Below are 20,032 nucleotides of genomic sequence, written 5' to 3'. Positions count from 1 at the left end.
CCCCTAGCTTGCTTCTGTGTCCATTCCCCTGAGGAAGCTAAGCTGCCAAATACCTAGACCAAAATCTAAATGAAAGTTTGTATTTGTGTGCATAAATGAACAGTATTTTATTTATTTTTATTTAAAAACGTTTCTATACTGTCGCTAAGTTATATACCATCGCAACGGTTTACAAATAGGCACATAGACTAAGGTAAGTAAATGTAGGATATCTTACATTCTAACAGGTGCCAATAAAGTTCGGTAACAATTTCATAAATAAAATCATTATTTGAGTAATGTTGGTCAAGTCCAGGTATATTATTGAGTTACTATCGCTTTGTAGTAGTCGTAAAAGAACAGGAGTAAGTTCAATGAGATTTGCCTGTACTCACGTATAAAATACTTAATTATGCTCATATGTGTTAACACCTCCCTAATATGATCCTTTTTTGCTCATGTACATTTACTCACATATACACTTACACATACATATAGATTGCACGTGCTCGGGCCATATACACGCATATATAGTCTGTTTTGTATGAGTACATGTTAACATTCACCTTTAAAAGTGTATTTACGCATGCATGTTTTATATCTCTTCTATCTCTTACCTGACATATTTCAGTGCCAAGTGCTTAAAGATTTGCGATATTGTTTCCTATTTTTTTCCTCCTTTGGATCTCAACAAATACCAACAAGTATTATTTTTGCAACTAATAACAGCGGCACATTTGGTTATAGCTGCATCCTGGAAATAAGTGGATTGTCCTTCTATTTCAATGGTTGAAAGAAAGTTATTTTCTATATTTTATCTTAACAAATTGATTGCACATCACATGGATACTTTGAACAAATTTCCAAAAATTATCCCAAAATAGAGATATTTTGCATAGCTCCACCAAATATGTAACATGGTGCCCTCTTAACCAAATTCCCTCCAACATATACCCAACATTTTTGGATAAATCTTTTTTAACTTGATCGGAGACAAATACCAATGTATTTTATATCCATTTATTTTCAACCTGGAGAGCTGAAATGGAGCTGCTTTTCAAAGAATTGTAACACATGTCCTACTCCTCCTCTTCAATAGACCTTCCCAAAGCCTTCCAGGCAGATTTAGGCATTAAATCTCCCAAAAATTGAACATATAATTTAGATATCAACTTAGTACCAGGTTGAGAAGAAAAAAATATACCTTCAAATAGAGATTTCTGCCCTGTAAGGTGCAGTTTTTGTGTTTAATCTTTTTATTAATCATTTTCCAAGCATAATGACAGGTACAAGTGAACCACTAAACAATTAAACAGTACAAAAACAAGAAATATGCTAATGGAATGAAGAGCCAAAGTATATAATACTGAGAGGTATTAATCAGTCTGACCATTGGTTCAATAGGGACCTAGAGAGATGAGGAGAAAAAAAGGGGGGAGGAGGGGGGAAGAGAAGAGAGAGAGAGAGAAGAAAGAATGTAGAAGGAAAGACTAGCAAGAGAAAGGATGAAGAAATAACAGAAGAGAGAAAAAGAAAAGAATACATCTATGAACTCACATTTATGGTACTCACAATTGACCGATTAGTATAATTATGATAAAGATGAAATATATTCATCTAAAGGCTTCCACACCCTAGCCCATGAGACAAGTCTATTACCTTTAATAGCCATAGCCTTTTCATATTTGCAATAGATACATACAGAGTTCCACCAGAGGTGGTAAGAGAGAAAGTCACTACGCTTCCAGTTAGTCTCTGTCTCTTTGGAGATATGATCTCCAGAACTGAACACAGTACTCCAGGTGAGGCCTCACCAAGGACCTGTACAAGGGGATTATCACGTCCCTTTTCTTACCTGATATTCCTCTCTCTATGCAGCCCAGCATTCTTCTGGCTTTAGCTATCGCCTTGTCACATTGTTTCACCGACTTCAGATCATTAGAGACTATCACCCCAAGGTCTCTCTCCTGCTCCATACATATCAGCCCTTCTCCCCCCATCAAATACAGTTCTTTCGGATTTCCACACCCCATGTGCATGACTCTGCACTTCTTGGCATTGAATCTCAGCTGCCATATCTTCGACCATTCTTCCAGCTTCCTTAAATCCAGTCTCATTCTCTCCACTCCTTCCAGCGTGCCCACTCTGTTGCAGATCTTAGTGTCATCCGCAAAAAGACAAACCTTACCTTCTATCCTGTCCGCAATATCACTCACAAAGATATTGAACAGGACCGGTCCCAACATCGATCCCTGCGCACTCCGCTTAACATCGCTCTCTCTTCAGAGTAAGTTCCATTTACCATCACACATTGTTTTCTGTCCGTCAACCAGTTTGCAATCCAGGTCACCACCTTGGCACTCACTCCTAAGCTTCTCATTTTATTCACCAGTCTCCTGTGTGGGACAGTATCAAAAGCCTTGCTGAAATCCAAGTAGATGACATCCAGTGTTCTTCCTTGGTCCAATTCCTTGGTTACCCAGTCAAAAAAATCAATCAGATTTGTCTGACAGGATCTTCCCCTAGTGAATCCATGCTGCCTCTGGTCCAGCAATTCTCGCGACTGTAGATAGTTCACTATTCTTTCTTTCATCAGTGATTCCATTACTTTTCCCACCACTGAGGTGAGGGCTAACCGGGCTGTAGTTACCAGCCTCTTCTCTGTTCCCACTCTTGTGAATTGGGACCACCACCGCTCTTCTCCAATCACTCGGCACCACTCCTGTTTCTAAGGATCTATTGAACAGGTCACACAGCGGACCCGCCAGCACATTTCTAAGCTCCCTTAGTATCCTGGGATGAACCTCATCAGGCCCCATGGCTTTGTCCACTTTCAGTTTCCCCAGCTCTTCCCATACATTCTCTACTGTAAATGGAGTTACATCTACTCCATTCCCCTCCAGTTTCTTGTTAACTAGTGATGGTCCTTCTCCAGGGTCCTCTTTAGTGAACACCGAACTGAAGTATTTGTTTAATATTTCTGCCATTTCTTCGTCTCTCTCCACACATTGATCCTTTTCATCTTTCAATTTCACTATACCACTTTGGACTTTTCTCCTTTCACTGATGTATCTGAAAAATGTTTTGTCGCCTCTCTTTACCTCTTTGGCAATCCTTTCTTCCACTTGACTTTTTGCCATCTTGATTACTTTCTTCATCTCCCTCAGTTCTACCAGATATTCTTACTTGTGCTCCTCTCTTTGGGATCGTTTATATTTCTTGAACGCTGTTCTTTTAGCCTTTATTTTGTCAGCCACCTCCTTTGAGAACCAGATAGGTTTAATTTTTCTTTTGCTTTTCTTTACTTTTCTAACATATAGATTAGTTGCCTTGGTAATTGTTCCATTTAGTTTGGTCCACTGTTGTTCCACGTCTCTCTCATTCTCCCAGCCTACTAGTTCTTCCTCCAGATACTTCCCATTTCATCAAAGTCTGTGTTTTTGAACTGCATAACTTGGGTCTTTGTCCTTCTTTTCCGTATCCTTTTTGTGATATTAAACCATACCGTATGATGATCACTGGTGCTGAGGTGGGCACCCACCTGGACATCAGAGACATTATCTCCATTAGTGAGCACAAAATCGAGTATAACCCCCTCTCTTGTGGAGTGGGGGCATCCTTTTTTATTGGAGTAAATGGTAGTGGAACAATAGTAAATGGTAATGGAATTTGTTTGAACAAAGCTCCTTGCAGGGATTCCACTATTTCTTTACTATTGTTAGATTCTGCAGATGGGATTCTCCAGTCTACATCTGGCAAATTAAAGTCTCCAACGATCACCACTTCTCCCTTCTTTCCCATCTTTTGGATGTCTTCAAACATATTTCTGTCCAGCTCTTCCTTTTGGTTTGGAGGCCTGTAAACCACTCCAATAAAAATGGATGCCCCATCTTTTTTTAGGTTGGCCCATAAAGCTTCTTCATTGCCCCAACTTCCTTGCAGCTCAGATGCTTGGATATTGTTTCTGATATAAAGAGCCACTCCTCCCCCTTTCCTATCCTCTCTGTCCTTCCTTAACAAGTTATAGCCCGGTATTGCCGTATCCCAGTCATGTGATTCCGTGAACCATGTCTCTGTGACACAACAATGTCCAAGTCCGCCTCCTCCATTAGGGCTTGCAGATCTTGGATTTTATTGCCCAAACTACGAGCATTTGTGCACATAGCTTTCCAGATTTCATCATTCAGGTTATTGTTCTTCCTGGACTCCTTTTGTGACTTTAGTTGAGTTTTGTTATCCACTTCACCCTTTCCCTTCACAAGATTAGTGCCTCTGATGTCAGATTCATCCAGCACAATGAACTTTTTCCTTTGGTTACTGATCTGGAATTTCTGTATGCATTGGGTTTCTATTCTCTTTTCAGACAACACTTCAATCTTTTTCTCAAGATCTTCTTCAGTATTTAATACAGAGAAGGCGTTTTGTACTTGTTGCACTTGATACAGTGTGTGTCTCTGGTTCACAGGTCTAATTCTACCAGAGCCCACTGTAATCCTGTTGTTTTTTGAGTTCCTTAATGCCCTGTGTGAGTAGTGGGAAAGACTTGTATGCTGCACAGTTGTCAAGAATGGATGTCTGTGGGTCACAGGTCTTATCCTACTTGAGCCCACTGTAAATCCCTTTTTTCTTGACTTTTGGTTTTTCTGTGGTAATGCAGAATTAATTCCTGAATAATGTTGAGTGGGTGAGACTTTCTTCATTGAAGCTAATTCAGCTTTAAATTGAGCCAACTCCTTTTTCAAGGAAGAGAGTTCTGAGCAAATGGGGCAAGCCCCTAGTTTCCAGATGATTTCCCTCAGAATAAAGGCCCCACAATAGTTTCATTGGATAGTCCTCATTTTGCTAAATGTATTTGAAGGATAACAACTAAGGGATTACTAATGTGTCTAGTTGCCAATTATGTATTCAGGCAGACTATATCAGAAAAACAAACCTAGGGGTGAATGGGTAGAGGGGCAGGGTGGGAGGGTGGGAGGGAGTTAAACAGTTAACAAGTGGCCAGAGCTGTTCACTGGACACTATCTGCTATTGATTTTGAACAGACCCTCCAGCAGATTTGGCTACTAATTTAAGCATTTCCTTTTCTCTCCCCAAGAGCTTGTGCTTCTGGCTGTCTCCTTCAAGTTCAAATCAGACTGAGGACTTGAATGCCCTTGCAATACACTGAGCCTGCTGCCAAAAGCAGTTTAGCTAGAAAGCAATCCCACCCCTACAAACATTGGCTGAGGAGTAAGTGTCTGATCTGAATTAATGGCTGGCCCTTGAAAGCAGACTAAAAAGCTCTCAAAAGTTACAATTTCAATTTAGCTTCTTTGTAACAGACAGTACACAAGTTTTGGCAAATATAATGCCCTAGTTCTAAACACTGGTAAATAACCAAACAAATTTGTACTTAACTTCAACAGGCAAGGCTCTCTTTTCCACCCACCACTGGTGCAGGTGCTGTAGGCAGAGAGACATCCTTCTCCCTCCACACTTCTTGACTTGATGTCCCAGGAAGTTCCTCCCCTGCAGGGTAACCTGAAACAGAAAGGACCAACAGCCGAGACCTAGAACACATCCCCCAGCAAAAAGTCCACCCCCAGGAGAAGAACTCCCAACCTCCCTTGTACTCCTGCTCTCTGAGAGGCCTGATGTCTCACCAGTCCCAACACTGTACCATGCTTGGACATCCCTCATACCATCCCATGGAACAGTCACCACAGCCTCATGTCATCATCTAGGCCTGCTACCACTCCAACTGGAATCAGGCCAAATTTCACCTGCAAAACCACCCTTCGCAGCCCTCACAAAACAGTAAGCTGTGGGTCCCCATTCTTCACTACCAAAAAATCCTGAGTAGAAACATCCCATTTGTCCCAAAGGCACGCTGAAACCACCCACCTCATTTTACCTAAAGGTGTAAAATCATAGCCTGCATCCTGGTTCCCAAACAGTCCACCAGAGAAACCTGCTTGAGGGGCAACTTAGGCACCACAATCACACAATGCACCTCCATGGCCACTTGCTGAAACACTGTTCAATGAGGGCCCATTGCTCCACCTGTAAGACCACTTCTTGGTGGCCATCCCCCAAACAGCTGATGGCACATCATCGGTGCTCCCATGTAAATCCTCGGCCTTCCTGTTATCACCTATGGAAGGCCCAGCAGGAACAGGATGGTGATCCAATGCACCCAGAGCAGGAGGGACAAGCACTGGAGAAGGAGGGCTTACCCGTTCACCTCCATTCCCAGGAGCTTGGGGACTCATGTGCACTGCAGGGGGACAAAACGGCTGGAGGGTGGCCTGTACCTCTGAAAACTCAGCTGCCAATGCTGTGGTTCACCCCTCTTACTGGCACTTACTGAGGCAGAATCCAAGAGCTCCAGCTCCACCAATGGCCCCTCATGGCATTTCCCACTTCAACCATCAACCTGCTCTTCAAACTTCAAAGTGGCAGTCACTCTCAAACTCATACTAGATGAGTCTTCATGGACCTAGCTGAGTTGCTTGCCATTGCAGCACCCCTTCATCTATATAAATAAAAATGTTAAATAGTTTGGACAAAATCGCTAATCTCAGAAACCACTGAATCGATTGCTTTCAAATTTGGACACAACCTTCATTTTGCATACAGGAAGGTTCTTCTTTACTTACATTACAGATATGTCACACCTGTGACAGGTAAAATAGGTTTAAAAATTGTTTCGAGAAAACAGCAACATCTGCTGGACGTAAGCACCATCTGTTACACCTTACACCAGGGGTGGGCAATTCCAGTCCTCGAGGGCTGCAAACCAGTCAGGTTTTCAGGATATCCTTAATGAATATGCATGAGAGAGACCTGCATACACACTGCCTCAGTTGTATGCAAATCTATTTCATGCATATTCATTAGGGGTATCCTGAAAACCCGACTGGTTTGCAGCCCTCGAGGACCGGACTTGCCCACCCCTGCCTTACACTAACACACGCTACACTAATCATTTCGCCAGTCCAGGTCCACATTTCACTTCCATTTTAACACATTCGTGTACTTTTTTCGCCGGAAGATAACTATTTCCTTTACAGATAAAATACACCCACCACCCTCCTCACACCCCCCACACACATGCCAAATTGATTTACTTCCCACAGCCTCCCAACACACACAAAACCACCCTCCTAACAACCCCCACACACATGCCAAATTTATTTACTTCCCAGGCCCTCACAACACACACAAAACCTGACAGAAGTCCGGGAGGCTCCAGTGGGGGGCCAGGACCGGTCTGGGACACATCTCCTGCTCTACGGCCGTCAGCTGCCAGCACTCAACATGGCGCCGACAGCCCTTTCCCTTACTATGCCACTCGGGGACACCAATGGCGGCAGTAGCCCATGTGACATAGTAAGGGCGAGGGCCCCTCTGCGCCATTTTTAGGACTGGCAGCCGGCAGAACTTTGCCCTTACTATGTCAGAGGACCTACGGCTGCCATTGCTCCACCCCACTGACATAGTAAGGGCAAAGGGCCATTGGAACCCGTTTCAGTGCTCGCAGCTGACAGACCAATGCCAATACATCGCTCCCGGACCGCTCCTGAATGCCCGCTCCACCGACTGACATTTTTATCAGGTCTCAGGGGGTCTGGAGGGTGGGGGGTGGTAATGAATTTATTGCGAACATCTTGGGGAGGGGTCACGATGGGGGGGGCAGGTTTCATTCATTCAGCAACTCTGGGGGGGGCAGGGGGGGGCTACTGTTTTTCACAGGGCTGGGGGTGGAGGGGCAGGAGAGTGTGGGGTGCTTAGTTTAAGAGAACTTTTCTCATAGGGTTGTTTTTTGGGGGAAGGGGGAGGTTCACACACAAATACATACACTAAACTTGTATGATTTCGGGAACGCACCAAAATAGCCCTCCCCAGACCACAAAACAAATTTGGAAGTGCAAATTTGGTTAGGCACTTCCCTATTTGGCTACATAACGTGTGTTGCGGTCTCCACCGCTTCCCCTTCTTTAGCTCTGAACAGTGCTCATCTCCGCTGCTGGAAACGCCGCGTTCCTCACGCCCGGGACGCCTACGGCTCTGCCGGTTCCTCGTGGCGGCCGCCATTGATTGCCCGTCTCCCCGCTGCCTCGCACGCGCGTGAGGACGCACACTATGTGCGCACAGTTCCCAGAAGTCTGGCCCCGCCTGTGCTAATGACGCCACGCCCTAAGCCTGATATAACCGGCGTCCGGACGCCTTCTCTTTGCCTTGCAATGAGGTTCACTACTGCCTAGTAGTTCTGAGTTGCGCTTCGTCTGTTCCTCGTTCCTGATTTGACCTTTGGATTGCCTTTGACTTCGCTTCAGCCTGCCGCCTGCCTCCGACCTTGGTCCGTTCCTGACTTCGCTTCAGCCTGCCGCCTGCCTCCGACCTTGGTCCATTCCTGACCGCTTCAGCCTGCTGCCTGTCTCCGACCTTGGTCCGTTCCCGACTCCGCTACAGCCTGCTTCAGTTCACAGCAGCTACAGACTCCGTTCCAGTCTACAACCTGCTCCAGTTCCACTGCCAGCTATAGACTCCAGTCCAGTCTACAGCCCGCTCCAGTTCACAGCCAGCTACAGACTCCGTTCCAGTCTACAGCCTGCTCCAGTTCCACTGCCAGCTATAGACTCCAGTCCAATCTACAGCCTGCTCCAGTTCACAGCCAGCTACAGACTCCGTTCCAGTCTACAGCCTGCTCCAATCCACAGCCAGCTGCAGACTCCCTTCCAGTCTACAGCCTGTTCCAGTCCACAGTCTGCTATCGATTCTACCTTAGCCTTCAGCCTGTTCCCGGTCCAGTATTCTACAAACCCTGCCTCACGGTCCGGCTTTCTACAGGTATCGCTGCCGCCCACTGTCCTGTCATCAGCTGGCCCTCGACCTGCACTGCCGGCCTACAGACTTTCTTTCACTCTTTGGACTTTTCTTACTACACCCCCTGCCCAGGCTTTATCTGCTATTTGACTCTGAGCTGATATCCCAAGGTTCCAGGACCCTACGGGCTCCTCCTGAGGGGCTCCTGGTTCCCGGGTGAACACCGCCAGCCTGTGGCTCTGCCTCCCGGCCTACCCGGTCACCCTGGGTAGACCGGCCCAAGGGTCCACTATCCTGCCTGCAGCACCCAACTGCAACGACGTGCACAGATGCCCAGGGACAGACCACATGTAGCACCAACAATTTTAATTTCCCAGGTCTTGGGAGGGGGCAGGAGGGTGGGGGGTTATTATTTGATTTAAAGGGTTGGGATTGGGGTTTTTTTTGGGGGGTGGGGGGTTCCCACAGAAATAGAAATACAAAGGTTTTCTGATCTGAAGGGTAGGCAGTATGTGGGGGGAGGTGACAGTGAGGGGAGGGAGAATGAGGGGGGAGGTGAGTGTCAGGGGAGGGAGAATGAGGGGAGAGGTGAGTGTGAGTGGAGAGAGTTGGAGTAGGGACAGGGGAGGGAAGTGGGGGGGGGGGTTAGTGACCAAGGGGGAGGAGGATGAGTGACTGAGGTAAATGAGCAAGGGGAAGGGGGAGGGAGGGTAAAGAACCTGACTCTGCCACTGCAACGTGTGGCCGGGTACCACTAGTAAGAACATAAGATATATTATACTGAGCCAGACCAAGGATCCATCAAGCCCAACATCCTGTTTCCAGCAGTGTCCAATCCAAGTCACAAGTACCTGGCATGTACCCATACATTAAAAAGATCTCAAGCTACTTTTCCTTACTGATTAATAACAGTTTATTGATTTTTCCTCTAGGAATTTATCCAAACCTTTTTTAAACCCAGTTATACTAACTGCCATAACAACATCCTTTAGCAATGAATTCTAGAGCTTACAATGCACTGAGTGAAAAACCTTTCTTCAATTTGTTTTAAATGAGCTATTTGCTAACTTCATGGAGTGCCCCCTAGTCATCCTATTATCTAAGAGAGTAAATAACCGATTTTCATTAACCTGTTCATCCTTTCATGATTTTGCAGATCTCCTCAGTTATCTCTTCTCCAAACTGAACAACCCAAACCTCTTTAGCTTTTCCTCATAAAGGAGCTGTTCCATGCCTCTTATTTTGGTCGCCTTTCTCTGCACTTTCTCCAATGCAACTATATCTTTTTTAAGATGTGGCGACCAGAATTGCGCACAATATTCAAGGTGTGGTCTCACCATGGAGCGATACAGAAGCATTATGACATCCACTACTTTATTTGCCATTCCCTTCCTAATAATTCCTAACTTTCCATTTTCTTTTTTGACCTCCACAGCACACTGAAATGATGAAGTCAATGTTTTATCACTATGACAACTAGATCCATGTCCAAACCATCTCCAAGTGCTCACACCTCACAGTTCCTCACAGTTCTGCGGATGCAGGGCCACTAAAAAAATGCTGCCACTCTAAAAATGTTACCGCTTGTGGTCAACGGTGTGCAATATAAATGATCTTGGTTCAGCACCTCCCCCTACTTGACTGCTCCCACGGTGCAACCAATCAATTAACTTTTTACATCTAAATTCAAAAGTACTATGAGGACAACTAGGCATGGAGAATGCCATAGGGACCTGGATGCCAAAATCTCATAAATCCTCAAACTGCTGGGAATGGGGAGAAAAAAAAGGAAAGGGCTGCTATTCAGGGTTAAAAATGGCTGCGTGAGAATACACTCCCCAGCTTCAATGTAATGCACACAAAATCTTGTGAAAGCATGGTATACTCTGCTTTGGCAGTGATTCCATTAATTTATTCACCACAGAAAGAGGTTTCAAGGACTGGACGCAAGCAGATTTGGTCAGACTTACCAGCCTTTAGTCCCCAAACTTCATCTTAAATTCCACTATTATGAAGCAGAACCATAACTGCTTATCTCCAGTCTTTGGAGGAGCACTGAAAAAGTCAGAAAGAGGATCTGCCAGAACTCTCTTAAGCTGTTGTAATATCCTCAGATGTTCATTTAAGCAGGTAGTTTTCATATATTTGTGGGTTCAATGGTAGTTGAAAGAATGTTTTCTTCTCTCAGATGTCCTATTGGGTCAAGCTCCTGACTTACTGGTCCCATCATCTGTACTAAGTGGGTATTTTCAAAAAGGCCAGATTACTTGCAAATACTCTTCTTTTACATTATATTGTTTACTACTGCTATTTATTATTTCTATAGCACTACTAGATGTGCACAGCACTGTATAATTCTAAATAAAGGACAGACCTTGCTTTTTAGAGATTGCAGTTCATTCAAGATCAACAAACGGGTTAAACAAAACCTATAGGGAGTTTTAGAGAATTTATGCGATATAAACAGACAATATTCCCTATGTATTTACTAGCTTACTAACAACCTTTGGCTATATGGGTATGTTTTAATATGCCATATTTTTTTCTTTTTCCTTTTTTCTCCTTTACTTACAATTCCTTTATTTATATCATTTTTAAAAGTATTTTTTTTTTAGAATATATCATTTATAGATTTTAATTTTTATTATACTATTGTCACTGATATATATAGAAAGTAACAATTTAACATGTTATATTGCACAATATTTTGTATGAAAATAACAGATAAATATATACCAGTGATAGTGGTAAAATTAAAATTTAATTTTTCATTTATCTGTTTATTTTTTTATACAAAATTTTGTGCAACATAGCATGTTTAAATTGTCCCTTTATATATCCCATAACTATAAAAGACTCTATTAGCTTTTAAATTAAAATAGTAATAAACTGGCAAAATCACTTATTACTATGCAAGCCTAACAATGGTTTCATATGTAAGCCAATATGAAACAAATGTTGATCAGTTTTAATTAAAATGTTGCATTTTATATTCACCTATACAACACAGAGCACTCTTTACATCAGAGGTGGGCCAACTATAGCCCGAGAACTACATTGGGACTGTGGAAAGCTTCCATCTGATTTGTGGTGGCAATTGCATGTCACTTCCTTTTGGAAGTACATAAAGATTTTCAAAATCTAGGAAAGAAGATAATATGCATGGCACAGACTATTGTCTTTTCAGTAATATTATCTGTTCATGGAAAGGGAAATCTGAAGCTATGCCATATAGACAATTTCAATTCTTGGCTCAAAACCTGGTGTAAAGAAAATGGTTTTGGATATATTGGAGGCTGGGGTCGTGTATGGAGCAGTAAAAGGATATCTGGTAAGGATGGCCTACATTTGTCAATAGCAGGAAGGAGGATTCTAAGTGATAAATTCAGTTCATATATTATCAGACATTTAAACTAAAGAATGGGGATGGCAGGAAATGGCCAATGAAATTGACATGTCACCCCCAAGCAATACAGGAAATGGGAGGAGAAAATAACAAAACCAATCAGCTAAAAAATCACTAAAGGTGACTAAGAAGTGCAACAAATCAAGGGAGAAAAATTGGAAAGCAATAAAATCCCAGACCTGCAGGCCCTAATGGTGGAGGCAGATTTGGACAATGCTGGTGTTACGGAGACATGGTTCACAAATTCTCATAATAAGGATATGGCCATACCAGGCTATAACTTGTTAAGGAAGGAAAGAGAGGACATAGAAGGGGGAGAAGTAGCTCTTTATGACAAAAACAATATCCAAGCAACTGAACTGCAAAGAACATGGGGTAGAGAAGAAGCACTATTATTATATGGCCATCCTAAATAAAAGATGATGGTGCATCCATTTTTATTGGAGTGGTTTACAGGCCTCTGACTCAAATGGACTAACTACACAGAGATCTGGTCAAAGACATCCAAAAGTTGGGAAAGAAGGAAGACGTGTTGATTATTGGAGATTTTAATCTACTGGATGTAGACTGTAGAATCCCTTCTGCGGAATCTACCAGAAGTAGAGAGATAGTGGATGCCCTGCAAGGGGCTGTGTTCAAACAAATGATAATAGAAGCAACTAGGAAGGGAGTTATACTCAACCTAGTGCTCACTAATGGAAATAATGTCTCTAATGTCTGGGTGGGTGCCCACATGAGCACTAGTGATCATGAAATGATATGGTTTAATATCGCAAATAGGATACAGAGAGGTCACACAAAGACCTGTGTGAAGAGTTTTGAATTTTAAAATTACAGCTTTGTCAAAATGGGGAAGTACCTGGAGGTAGATCTAGAAGTCTGGGAGAAAATGAGAGAAGTGGATGGGGGGGGGGGGGGGGTAATAGATAAAACTGTTTACAGAAGAGAATGTATGGGAAGAGCTAGGAAAACTGAGTGGAGAAGGCCATGGGGCTTGATGAGGTACATTCCAGGATACTGAAGGAGCTTAGAGATTTGCTGGTAGGTATGCTGAAAGACCTGTTCAATAGATCCCTGGAAACAGGAGTGGTGCTATGACATTGGAGGAGAACAGTGGGGGTCCTGCTTCACAAGAGTGGGAGTAGAGAGGAGACTGGAAACTACAGTCCAGTTAGCCTCAGCTCGGTGGTGGGAAAATTAATGGAGTCTGCTGAATGAAAGGATAGTGAACTATCTACAATCCGATGGGGTGCTCGACCTAAGGCAGCATGGATTCACTAGGGAAGGTCCTGTCAGACAAATCTGATTGATTTCTTTGATTAGGTGACTAGAGGATTGGATCAGAGAAGCGAGCTTAAACTCTGGAATTTGTTGCCAGAGGATGTGGTTAGTGCAGTTAGTATAGCTGTGTTTAAAAAAGGATTGGATAAGTTCTTGGAGGAGAAGTCCATTACCTGCTATTAAGTTCACTTAGAGAATAGCCACTGCCATTAGCAATTGTAACATGGAACAGACTTAGTTTTTGGGTACTTGCCAGGTTCTTATGGCCTGGATTGGCCACTGTTGGAAACAGGATGCTGGGCTTGATGCACCCTTGGTCTGAACCAGTATGGCATTTTCTTACGTTCTTATGTGATTTACTTGGATTTTAGTAAAGCGTTTGATGCCATACCACATAGAAGACTCGTGAACAAAATGAGAAACTTGGGAGCAGGTGCCAAGGTAGAAGCATGCATTGCAAACTGGTTGACTGACAGAAGACAGTGTGTAATGGTAAATGGAATCTACTCTGAAGAAAAAATGGTGTTGTAGAGTGCCACAGGGATCAGTTTTAGGACCGGCTCTGTTTAATATCTTTGGAGAGACATTGCAGAAGGGATGGAAGGTAATGTTTGTCTATTTGTGGATGATAATAAGATCTGCAATAGAGTGGACATGCCTGAAGGAGTACTAAAAATCAAAAGTGATTTAAGAAAGCTTGAAAACTGGGTTAGGATCTGGCAGCTGGGATTCAATGCCAAGAAATGCAGAGTCATGCATCTAAGATGTGGTAATTCAAAAAAGCAGTGAAAGACTAATGCACACAGACTGGGAGAGGGACCTTTATGTGATAGTGTCTAGTGATCTGAAGACAGCAAGTCAATATGACAAGGCGATAGCTAAAGCCAAAAGAATGCTGGGCTACATAGAGAGAGGAATAGCCAGTAAGAAAAAAGAAGTGATAATGCTCTTATACAGGTCCTTGGTGAGGCCTCACCAGGAGTACTGCCTTCGATACTGGTGCCCGTATCTCAAAAAGGATAAAGACAGGGTAGAGGCAGACCAGAGAAGAGTGACCAGCATGGTGAGGGGGCCAACATCGGAAGACTTATGAGAAAAGGCTGAAGGATCTGAATATGTATACCCTGGAAGGTAAGAGGTACAGGGTAGATATGATATAGATCTTCAGATACCTGAAATGATGATGAACAATCATCCAACATTTTCCATTGGAAAGAAATCAATAGAACTAGAGGTCATAAAATGAAATTCTAGGGAGGCCAACTCAGAACCAGTATCAGGAAATATTTATTCGCAGAGAATGTGGTGAATGCCTAGAATGTCCTTCTGGAGGAAGTGGTAAAAATGAAACAACGAAATAATTCAAAGGGGCATGCGATAAACATTGTGGATCCCTAAATGCTAGAGGATGGAAATGAAGAAAAGATTGCATGGGAATAACTTACTGGTATGGTGGTTACTACCCTTAATAAATAAGGCTTCATAATATTAATGTAATACCATCATTATTCTCTGCTTCAATGGCAGTGAGAAAAGGGGAATTGGATTCAGACAGCAACCAACAAGGGCCCCAACTTTTATGGTTTGGGGAACAAATAAGCATGGGGTAGTAACTTACTAATGTGGCTTTTACTACCCTTAAACAAAACATCTGACACTTTTGATGCAACTCCAATCTTGCTCTCTGCTTCCATGGCCAAGGACAAAGGAAATTGGATTCAAACAGCATCCAATGAGGGCCCTGACTTTTACTGTCTGGGAAATGGATTAGCATGGAGGTAAATAGCACAGTGCTACAGATACTAGCATAAATTTGCTGGTCAGACTGGGTGGTTCAATGAGTATTTTTCTGCCATCATTTCTATGCTTCTATGGAAATGTCATCCAAGATCTAAAGGTCAACAAAGCGGATTAGATGCCAAATAATGTCCATTTAGAATCTTTATTATGGAGATTTGCTCATAATGGACATTATTTGGCATCTAATCTGCTTTGTTGCCCTTACGGCTTTCTTAGATCGCCTACCCTCTTGCTTTATCAATCCAAGATCTAAAGGACAAAAATGATGTTGTTGCTGTGGATTAGACTAAAGCCTCAGCTGGAATTTGGAGAGGACTCTCCCTCCTTTGAAAGTTTCAATCCCCTCCAATCCCAGATCTTCACTGGTCCCTCATCTAGGCACAGCCATTAATGTGATCCTTGAGGAAAAATTTTGCCTACCCCTACTTTTCATAGTAATTGATAATGCTATTTTTACTAAAACCTTCCTGAATTTGGTTCCTGTGTGTTCAAGCTTCTATTGATGAGCAACATGAAAAGTAATAAATATATGATTACTCTGAAAGGTAACAGAGACATGTTTCTAGATTTTTCTATTGCAAAAGACAATGAGGATAACATTCAAACAACTGTGCATGGTGGCATATATGGTTGCACATAGCTTTACCATAGTATTTTATAAATTGTTCATATCACACATGCAGATATTATAAAATATATCCACCTTTATCTGACAACATCTGCGCTTATGTATGCTTAGGCATGAATACTTGCAATGCATTGAAAGTGAGTATTCCAAAGCATTGAATGAAAGTACTTTTCCTACCTATTTTTAAAATATGCATGTGTATATTTTACGTGCAAAAATAAAGTGGGACTTACTTGTGTAAATCGAAATATATTAAAACATGTGCTTGCAAGTAAAATTTCCAGTTTTATCAATTAATCCATCAGTTCACCCAATCCTTTTCCAGGTTATGAAGACCTGAACTGCCCCCCAGTTCATTCATATCTCCCACCCAGCCAATAGTACACAATGAACTCATTTAATATCACTTGTGCAAGATCATTAGGAGATGTAAAATTACATGAGTAAGCTGGCAAATCTACATATGGCAGTGTCTTTTAAAATAGTAACTTATGCATGTAAATGTTGGCCCCATTCCAGAACTTCCCTAGACTGCCCCCTTTGCATATGTATATGTATATACAAAAGCTAAAATATTCATTTACTAGCCGTTAAGCCAGTAACAACGGGCTACATTTAAAAAAAAAAATTTCGGTCCATTTCCTTCCCACTCCCTCTCCCTCATTCCCCCTCCCCCTCTATTCTCCCTCCCTCTCCCCCCTCCCCCTCTATTCTCCCTCCCCTCCCTCTCCCCTCCCTCTCCCCTTCTTCTCCCCCTCTCACTCTCTCCTCCCCTCCCTCACTCTCTCCTCCCTCTCCTCAGTCACTCCCCCTCTCTCAATCCCCTCCCCTTTCAGATCATCCACAACCGGCAGACAGAAGATCTCCGGGGGGGGGGTCCCCTCCCGCGCGCGCACGGCGCCGCTACTGCTCGTCGTCGCTGCCGCCACTACTGCTCCTCCCACTCCTGCTTCTCGCTGCCGCCGCTCCTGCAGCCCCAGCGCCATTTTTTTTTCGTCACTGCCGCCGCTACTGCTTCTCCCACTCCTGCTTCTTGCCGCCGCCGCTCCTCTGGCCCCAGCGCCATTTTTTTTTTCGGGCACGCTCGGCTCTGACCGACGAGCTCGCCCGCGCATGCGCGGTAGAGCTGCTCTCTACTGCGCATTTGCAGGCCGTCGGTCAGAGCCCATTTATAAGGTAGATGTTTGAAATGTATACAATAGCATATATATGAGTAGATGCTACTTATACATGTTTGTGCTGATTTTTATGTGTGTAAGTCTTTGAAAATTTACCCCAATTAATGTATTTCATCTATAGATCTAAGATTAAAATGCTAGAGGATGTGGTTAGTGCAGTTAGTGTAGCTGGATTCAAAAAAGATTTGGATAAGTTCTTGGAGGAGAAGTCCATTAACCATTATTAATCAAGTTTACTTAGGGGCGGATTTTAAAAGGGTTAAGCGTATAAGTTACGCGCGTAACCCTTAAACCCTCCCTGCGCACGCCAAGCCTATTTTGCATAGGCTCGGCGGCGCGCGCAAGCCCCGGGACGCGCGTATGTCCCGGGGCTTGCAAAAAGGGGCGGGGCATGGGCGGTCCAGGGCGGGGCGGGGCCTGATCCTCCAGGCACAGTGGCCATTTGCACGCGTAAGTTCTTCAACAAAGGTAAGGGGGTGGTTCTAGGTAGGGCTGGGGGGCAGGTTAGGTAGGGGAAGGGAGGGGAGGGGAAGGTGTGGGGGGGCGGAAGGAAAGTTTCCTCTGCCACTCCGATTTCGGAGTGGCCTCGGAGGGAATGGAGGCAGGCTGCGTGGCTCGGCACGCGCAAGTTGCACAATTGTGCACCCCCTTGCGCATGCCGACCCTGGATTTTATAACATGCACGCGACTGCGCACGCATGTTATAAAATTGGGCGTAGATTTGTTCGCGCTGGGTTGCGCGAACAAATCTGCGCCCGCGTGCAGGTTTTAAAATCTGCCCCTTAGGGAATAGCTACTGCCATTAATTGCATCAGTAGCATGGAATCTTCTTAGTGTTTGGGTAATTGCCAGGTTCTTGAGGCCTGCTTTCGCCTCTGTTGGAAAAAGGTTGCTGGGCTTGATGGACCCTTGGCCTGACCCAGCATGGCAATTTCTTACTGAGCTATATTTTAGAAATAAACGCAGAACTTCAATGAACTAATCTGAAATATTGAAGCAAGTTTTTCAGTAACAGCAGCAAATGCAATACAGAATGGAAATCCATAACAATTCAATCATTATTTAAACTACAAAGGATCACTCTCTTTATAGGTGTACTTCAGGGACTTGCAGCTCTAAGAATCACAGCCGATAAACCAGGTTTTAAAGACAGTGAATGCAAATAAAAACTAATTCCATTCATGCACCAACTAATGCAATTCTTATTTAAATTAAATATGGAGGTATACATCATTTGTGAAAAGCAGAGAAAACAAATAAGGACATTTTATTTCACTTTATCTTATTTGAATTGTTTCTCTCATTTTTACTCCTAACATTTCATTATTTTAAAACATTGAAACAGCAATAACATTTTAAATCCATAATCAAGCTTAACTAGGACACATAGGCTCTAAAATTCATATTTTTCCACATTGATTAGAACAAAAGTATGAAAGCAGAAGAATGGAGCTTTTTACACAGATCATCTTCTTTCCATCAAGCTCTTTTTAACCATCTTTCTTTGTTAAGGAAGGGTTTATGGCTGACATGAGTGCTGCTACTTTTTTTTTTTGCTTCTTCTCAGCAGTAACCCCAGAACATTGTACTAGCACTACAATTGAGAAGACTGGATGGCAAAACAGTTTCTAGAGTTATAAAACGGGTTTATTTAATCAGGAAAGGCTTACCCAATCCTATTTATTGACATTGCATATAAGGATTTGCACTTCTGTATATCTCAGATACATTTGAACAATAAGTCCATAGATCAGTGGGACAAAACAAAGAGGGGTAGATATACAAAAGCCATTTAGACGGATAACTCCAAAGTTATCCGTCTAAATGGCAAATGTGGCATATTCAGCCACTTATCCAGCTAAATTATAGCTGTATAAAAAATGGTATTTCATGGGAAGAGTTCAGATATCCAGGTAACCTAGCCAAATATTGGGTTTATCTGACTTACAGGGTCTTTCTTCAAATCAAGATGGGCCATTGTCGCTTGCATTAGGGCATTTGAACATTCGCTAACACTCTAATGCATGTGATAACTACCACATCGCAAATGGAACATTTAAATGAGGGAAAGGGGAGGAGTTTGGGTGGGTTTAGGCAGGGTTTAGGAAAATGAGGGGCTGCTAGCTCTGCAGGTGATAATGTTTCGGACATTAGCGCCGGCAGTAGCATCGGAAATACCTACACCTTTTCCATTGGTGCTACAGGGGCGATAGTGTGCAGCGTGGGGAAAAAATGCACTGCCGCAATGTGGCCGCCTGATCTATATCACCCCCTGCCCCTTTTTTCCCATGGCTCATCATCATTTATAGTGGAGGGATGAATCCAGGGATAGATTAGCTAGATAACTTTAGATCTGCTTCTGAGCAGGATATCTTGAAAAGATATTCGGCTAAGTAGCACTGTCATTAGTAAAACCAATGATGGATTCAGACTTTTAATCCCTTGAAAAACTTAATAGAAAAGCCCTTAAGCCATACTCACCTACCTCCCCCTCCCTAAAAAAACAATTTTTAAGACATAGGATGGGGTCGGCCAGGGTAGATGTTATCATTAGGTGGGACTAGGTGGTCGCCTAGGGCGGTGAGAGTGGGTGGGGTGCCGCTGGGGTACACAAGGGCACCATTTTCAAACTGTAAAAGAAGGGTCACAGCAGTCACAGACAGAGAAAGAAAAAGAGAGAGAGCAAGAAAGTGAGAGTGCATTGTAAGAAGGCGAACATAACTCTTTATATCTACCACTGTCAGAAGACACATTCAACTTAGGGTGGTTTTAGGGTGGAGGGAGGTGTTAGATTGTTTTGCCTAGGGTGCTACAGAACCTTATACTGGCCCAGGGGCCAGCACTGTATGCCAGCCCTGGTCCATATCTTGATTAAATAGTCTTAGGCTACATCCCTTCCTGCCCCTATCCCCGCCACAAGGACTCATAGAGGTGCCTATTCACCCATCCTTT

The sequence above is a fragment of the Rhinatrema bivittatum genome, chromosome 1, assembly GCF_901001135.1.
Source record: "Rhinatrema bivittatum chromosome 1, aRhiBiv1.1, whole genome shotgun sequence".
Lineage (NCBI taxonomy): Eukaryota > Metazoa > Chordata > Amphibia > Gymnophiona > Rhinatrematidae > Rhinatrema > Rhinatrema bivittatum.
The sequence above is the reverse complement of the archived record's forward strand: the minus strand, read 5'-3'. Positions refer to the sequence as shown.